The sequence below is a fragment of the Nomia melanderi genome, unplaced genomic scaffold (genome assembly GCF_051020985.1).
Source record: "Nomia melanderi isolate GNS246 unplaced genomic scaffold, iyNomMela1 scaffold0640, whole genome shotgun sequence".
In the NCBI taxonomy this organism is placed as follows: domain Eukaryota; kingdom Metazoa; phylum Arthropoda; class Insecta; order Hymenoptera; family Halictidae; genus Nomia; species Nomia melanderi.
This window is the reverse complement of record NW_027475754.1, coordinates 7,501-15,000: the sequence shown is the minus strand read 5'-3', so window position 1 is coordinate 15,000 and position 7,500 is coordinate 7,501. Positions and strand designations below refer to the sequence as shown.

The 7,500-nt window shown below is 50.1% G+C and overlaps 1 non-coding gene across 1 annotated transcript; it reads right to left on the bottom strand.

The window, feature by feature from the left end:
• Positions 1–1,210: 1,210 nt before the first annotated feature.
• LOC143176570 (5.8S ribosomal RNA) lies at positions 1,211–1,365 on the bottom strand. Its single transcript, XR_013001100.1, has one exon. It is a non-coding gene; the product is annotated as a 5.8S ribosomal RNA (ribosomal RNA).
• Positions 1,366–7,500: the final 6,135 nt, after the last annotated feature.

Below are 7,500 nucleotides of genomic sequence, written 5' to 3'. Positions count from 1 at the left end.
CCGCACGATTTTAACACACACCGTGTTTTTCTCCAGTCGTCAAAGCGTTCGTGCGTCGAATTCGAAAAATAAAAAAAAAAGAAAAACACCTTTTCTCTCTCTCGGGGTAAAAGAGTCGATGTGTATTGTGTATAAAGGTTCTGCGAGAAGTCTCGTTTTGACGTGTGTTCCGCCGATAACGACGATCCTCCGAAACGGGGATACAGAAACGTTACACCTCACAACACGATCTCCGTCTCTTCTCTATAGCAGAAACCGATAAAAATACACCTCCCGAAAGAGAGTATATGGTGATTCTTTTTATATATATATATTTCGAAATTCAACTGAACGTGGCGGAAGCGCACGGTGGTGGTCCAGCGAGGACACGCGACGACGGGGAATAAGAACTATTCGACCCGTTACGAATACGCATGCTCGTCCCGCACGATTTTAACACACACCGTGTTTTTCTCCAGTCGTCAAAGCGTTCGTGCGTCGAATTCGAAAAATAAAAAAAAGAAATACACCTTTTCTCTCTCTCTCGGGGTAAAAAGAGTCGATGTGTATTGTGTATAAAGGTTCTGCTGCGAGAAGTCTCGTTTTGCCGTGTGTTTCGGTAACGACGATCCTCCGAAACGTACATCTCATTCGTAAGAGAGGAAGAAAACAATCTCCCTGGGGCCAGTCGGTAATATACCGACATACGACGTGTCGTGCACATCCGTCTCACGCACGGTATACAAAATATGAATAAAACGTGTGTAGTCTCTCTCTCTCTCGACTTCTTAATATTTTCTTTCACCTCTGACGCATCATTTCAGGTGACGTCGGGAGCGCGGGAAAAAAAATTTTTCTAAACACACGAAACCGTTCATCTCACGAACAGCCGAAAAAGTTGTCGCTCAGATCCATATCGCAGTGGAGCGGTATCCGCGGGCGGTCGTAATTGAACGACGCACGACGCCGCGAACACTCACGCGAGTCCATACAAACGATTCCGATCGTTTTGCAACAACTAGAACGTACACTGTCCGTGAAATTCACAGAATTTTCGCGTGTCCGCGACAAACGCCGACGAGACACCCATCGTTCGCTCGTACGTAGCATCCTTCTCTTAACCCGACTCAGAAACGTTCTTTGCGCCCTTCGGTAAAAAAACGTTCGATCCGAAGAGGTGAACGACGGCGGGGATTTGACAGAGCTACGCAAGCAGTGTATGGTACGTAAACGACCCTCAGCCAGGCGTGGTCCAGGAATTGTATCCGTGGACCGCAATGTGCGTTCGAAATGTCGATGTTCATGTGTCCTGCAGTTCACACGTTGACGCGCAATTAGCTGCGTTCTTCATCGACCCACGAGCCAAGTGATCCACCGTTCAGGGTAATCGTATAAATTTTATATTTCACATATATAATTTTATTCTCATTTGTTCGACCTAATATCTCTCTTCTTTCAAAGAGAAGATAAAAGTTGATACCTGAATCTCCGACCAGCGCGCGAAGGAGATTCAGGCGTCGCCTTGGAGACGACACCGAAGCCTTTCGAGACGAAAAACGTTCAAGTAATATGTATATATTTCTCGACGTTCCGGGCGTATAGTGCATTCAAAAACCCGCGAAAGACGCAGAAGACTCGCACGCGTGGAAACGACGGGGATATATTTTGTATCCTACCCGATACTGAATCCATCGCGTGCAGTCGACCCTCGCGTTCTTCCGATCAGACGCATCTATTGTTGCGCGCATGTTTTCGCGTCGCATCGCGCGAAACGTTGCACGAATCGTACCGATCGATCGATTGAAAGCAAATAATGAAAAAAGACTTCACAGCTGGCTCTTTGCCGGTCATTCGTCCCATGTTATCTCTTGCCGCGAAATTGGCGCGCAAGAGTTGGGTGTCAGACGCGCGGCTTTAAAACGAGCTTCACGGCCGGTCCCTTCGTTACCGCTTTCGTTCTTTCTCTCGGAACGACCATGAACGAACACGACGAGCGACGCTACGGCATACACACGTCCACGGATTCGATTAAAAAAACAGACTTCACAGCTGGCTCTTTGCCGGTCATTCGTCCCATATTATCTCTTGCCGCGAAATTGGCGCGCAAGAGTTGGGTGTCAGACGCACGGCTTTAAAACGAGCTTCACGGCCGGTCCTCTCAATTCCGTGTACGGTACACGCAAGATGCGGGTTCCACTTCCAGACTACCCGGTCCCTTCTCTCTACGAGAATCGATAGTAGAAGAACGGCTCGAAAACGCGTCTCAGAGACTAGGGGAAAAGAAGCGGTATGCGAGCGAAACGAAAACGCATTATGGAAACGTCGCGAAACAATGTTCGACGGTTGCTCGGTTCCAATCGTGCGGCCGTTTCAATTTCTCGTGCGCTTCACCGTCCCTCCGTAACTCTGGCCGATCGCGTATACCGAAGAGCCGACACGCGCAAAAACCACAGGCATTGTATACTGTATATATATATGTTACAGTCACAGCCTTCGCGCGTTTTACTCTCCGACGCGGGGTTTCCACGACGAAAGAGAGACAGTTTCGTGGCGGGTGACTCGGCCGAATCGCTACGACGGGTATTTCTATTATAGAACGAATCATCGCCACCCTTTACCAGTGCCCGACGAAGGAATCACAAGGTCATCTGGAGTTTACAATGCCAGCGACGGTAATTCCAACGAAGACCCGATAAGTCAACTCATCGTTCTATTTCTCCCCGTACAGAAAAGCGAATCGACGCTAACGCACCTCGCGCAAGCACGAACGTTCTCTTCGCGTGGATCATCCCATCGTCGAAAGATGTAAAGACGCATTGGAGATCGTGGTCTCTGGCGGGCTCATTGCACGCCCCACTGCATATCTTTCCTCGAATCGAGAATGATTCGTCCACTAAGGCTGCGAAACTACGCGTCGAGGAAACTAGGGGAAAGAAGCGGGATGCGAGCGAAACGACAATACATTATGGAAACGTCGCGAAACAATGTTCGGCGGTTGCTCGTTTCCTCCTGCGGACGTTTCATTGCTCGGGCGCTTCACGTCCCTCCGTAACCTTCGCGCGATCGCGTGCCCCGGAGAGCCGGCAACCGGTGAACCACAGGCGTATAAACTATAGTCTTCTATAGCAAGCCTTCGGCGGTTACTCTCCGACGCGGGGATTCCACGACGAGAGAGAATTTCGTGGCGGGTGACATCGGTCGAAACGCTACGACGGGTATTTCTATTATAGAACGAATCATCGCCACCCTTTACCAGTGCCCGACGAAGGAATCACAAGGTCATCTGGAGTTTACAATGCCAGCGACGGTAATTCCAACGAAGACCCGATAAGTCAACTCATCGTTCTATTTCTCCCCGTACAGACAAGCGAATCAACGCTATCGCACCTCACGCATGCACGAACGTTCTCTTCGCGTGAATCGTCCCATCGTCGAAAGATATAGCCGCTTGGAGATCGTGGCCCATCAAGTTCTTCCGTAACTCCTGCGCGATCGCGTACCCCGGAGAGCAGGCAACCGGTGAACCACAGGCGTATAAACTATAGTCTTCTATAGCAAGCCTTCGCGTTTACTCTACGACGCGGGGATTCCACGACGAGAGAGATTTTCGTGGCGGGTGACACGGCCGAATCGCTACGACGGGTATTTCTATTATAGAACGAATCATCGCCACCCTTTACCAGTGCCCGACGAAGGAATCACAAGGTCATCTGGAGTTTACAATGCCAGCGACGGTAATTCCAACGAAGACCCGATAAGTCAACTCATCGTTCTATTTCTCCCCGTACAGAAAAGCGAATCGGCGCTATCGCACCTCACGCAAGCAGGAATGATCTCTTCGCGTGGATCGTCCCATCGTCGAAAGATGTAAGACGTACAGAAATCGTGGTCCATCACGATTATTCGTAACTCTCCGAGTCGCGTATCTGAGAGTAGGACAAACGGAGAACCACAGGCATAAATAATACTATATGTTTCTTATATAGTTAGCCTTCGCGTTTTACTCTCCGACATGGGGATTCCACGACGAGAGAGAGTTTCGTGGCGGGTGTCTCGGCCGAATCGCTACGACGGGTATTTCTATTATAGAACGAATCATCGCCACCCTTTACCAGTGCCCGACGAAGGAATCACAAGGTCATCTGGAGTTTACAATGCCAGCGACGGTAATTCCAACGAAGACCCGATAAGTCAACTCATCGTTCTATTTCTCCCCGTACAGAAAAGCGAATCGACGCTATCGCACCTCGCGCGAGCACGTAACTACTCTTCGCGTGGATCGTCCCATCGTCGAAAGATGTAAGACGCACGGAAATCGTGGCCCATCAACGTTTTTTTGTAACTCTGCCGATCGCGTATCACAGAGCCGAGACGCACATACCACAGGCGTATAATACCGTTTTCTTTCGTATGGTAAGCCTTCGCGTTTACTCTTCGGCGCGGGGTTTCCACGTCGAGAGAGACATTCGTGGCGGGTGACATCGGTCGAAACGCTACGACGGGTATTACTATTATAGAACGAATCATCGCCACCCTTTACCAGTGCCCGACGAAGGAATCACAAGGTCATCTGGAGTTTACAATGCCAGCGACGGTAATTCCAACGAAGACCCGATAAGTCAACTCAACGTTCTATTTCTCCCCGTACAGAAAAGCGAATCGACGCTGTTGCACCTCACGCAAGCACGAACGTTCTCTTCGCGTGGATCGTCCCATCGTCGAAAGATGTAAGACGCACGGAAATCGTGGCACATCACGTGTTTTCGGAACTCTGTCGACCGCGTATCTCAGAGACGACGCGCGCGAACCACTGGCATATACTATTATATATCGCGTTTTACCCTCCGACGCGGGGATTCCACGACGAGAGAGAGTTTCGTGAGCGGGTTGACTCGGAAGAAACGCTACGACGGGTATTTCTATTGTAGAACGCATCATCGCCACCCTTTACCAGTGCCCGACGAAGGAATCACAAGGTCATCTGGAGTTTACAATGCCAGCGACGGTAATTCCAACGAAGACCCGATAAGTCAACTCAACGTTCTATTTCTCCCCGTACAGAAAAGCGAATCGACGCAATCGCACCATACGCGTGCACGTAAACAACTCTTCGCGTGGATCGTCCCATCGTCGAGAGACGTAAGTTTTCATAGTATGAATTCGCGTTTTACTCTCCGACGCGGGGATTCCACGACGAGAGAGAGTTTCGTGAGCGGGTTGACTCGGAAGAAACGCTACGACGGGTATTTCTATTATAGAACGAATCATCGCCACCCTTTACCAGTGCCCGACGAAGGAATCACAAGGTCATCTGGAGTTTACAATGCCAGCGACGGTAATTCCAACGAAGACCCGATAAGTCAACTCAACGTTCTATTGCTCCCCGTACAGAAAAGCGAATCGACGCAATCGCACCATACGCGTGCACGTAACAACTCTTCGCGTGGATCGTCCCATCGTCGAGAGACGTAAGTTTCCATACTATGAATTCGCGTTTTACTCTCCGACGCGGGGATTCCACGACGAGAGAGAGTTTCGTGAGCGGGTTGACTCGGAAGAAACGCTACGACGGGTATTTCTATTATAGAACGAATCATCGCCACCCTTTACCAGTGCCCGACGAAGGAATCACAAGGTCATCTGGAGTTTACAATGCCAGCGACGGTAATTCCAACGAAGACCCGATAAGTCAACTCAACGTTCTATTACTCCCCGTACAGAAAAGCGAATCGACGCAATCGCACCATACGCGTGCACGTAACAACTCTTCGCGTGGATCGTCCCATCGTCGAGAGACGTAAGTTTCATAGTAAGCCTTCGGCGTTTTACTCTCCGACGCGGGGATTCCACGACGAGAGAGAGAGTTTCGTGAGCGGGTTGACTCGGAAGAAACGCTACGACGGGTATTTCTATTATAGAACGCATCATCGCCACCCTTTACCAGTGCCCGACGAAGGAATCACAAGGTCATCTGGAGTTTACAATGCCAGCGACGGTAATTCCAACGAAGACCCGATAAGTCAACTCAACGTTCTATTTCTCCCCGTACAGAAAAGCGAATCGACGCAATCGCACCATACGCGTGCACGTAAACAACTCTTCGCGTGGATCGTCCCATCGTCGAGAGACGTAAGTTTTCATAGTATGAATTCGCGTTTTACTCTCCGACGCGGGGATTCCACGACGAGAGAGAGTTTCGTGAGCGGGTTGACTCGGAAGAAACGCTACGACGGGTATTTCTATTATAGAACGCATCATCGCCACCCTTTACCAGTGCCCGACGAAGGAATCACAAGGTCATCTGGAGTTTACAATGCCAGCGACGGTAATTCCAACGAAGACCCGATAAGTCAACTCAACGTTCTATTACTCCCCGTACAGAAAAGCGAATCGACGCAATCGCACCATACGCGTGCACGTAACAACTCTTCGCGTGGATCGTCCCATCGTCGAGAGACGTAAGTTTCCATACTATGAATTCGCGTTTTACTCTCCGACGCGGGGATTCCACGACGAGAGAGTGTTTCGTGAGCGGGTTGACTCGGAAGAAACGCTACGACGGGTATTTCTATTATAGAACGCATCATCGCCACCCTTTACCAGTGCCCGACGAAGGAATCACAAGGTCATCTGGAGTTTACAATGCCAGCGACGGTAATTCCAACGAAGACCCGATAAGTCAACTCAACGTTCTATTGCTCCCGTACAGAAAAGCGAATCGACGCAATCGCACCATACGCGTGCACGTAACAACTCTTCGCGTGGATCGTCCCATCGTCGAGAGACGTAAGTTTCATAAGTAAGCCTTCGGCGTTTTACTCTCCGACGCGGGGATTCCACGACGAGAGAGTGTTTCGTGGCGGGTGACTAGGCCGAAACGCTACGACGGGTATTTCTATTATAGAACGAATCATCGCCACCCTTTACCAGTGCCCGACGAAGGAATCACAAGGTCATCTGGAGTTTACAATGCCAGCGACGGTAATTCCAACGAAGACCCGATAAGTCAGCTCATCGTTCTATTTCTCCCCGTACAGAAAAGCGAATCGACGCTATCGCACCTCGCGCGAGCACGTAACAACTCTTCGCGTGGATCGTCCCATCGTCGAGAGACGTAAGACGCACGGAAATCGTGGTTCATCGCGTCTTTTCCTACTCTCTTGAATCGCAATTTCGTATAGAGCCTACACACGCGAACCACCGGCATATACTATTTCTTCTCTCATAGTAAGCCTTCGCGCGTTTTACTCTCCGACGCGGGGATTCCACGACGAGAGAGTGTTTCGTGGCGGGTGTCTCGGCCGAATCGCTACGACGGGTATTTCTATTATAGAACGAATCATCGCCACCCTTTACCAGTGCCCGACGAAGGAATCACAAGGTCATCTGGAGTTTACAATGCCAGCGACGGTAATTCCAACGAAGACCCGATAAGTCAAACTCATCGTTCTATTTCTCCCCGTACAGAAAAGCGAATCGACGCTATCGCACCTCGCGCGAGCACGAAACAACTCTTCGCGT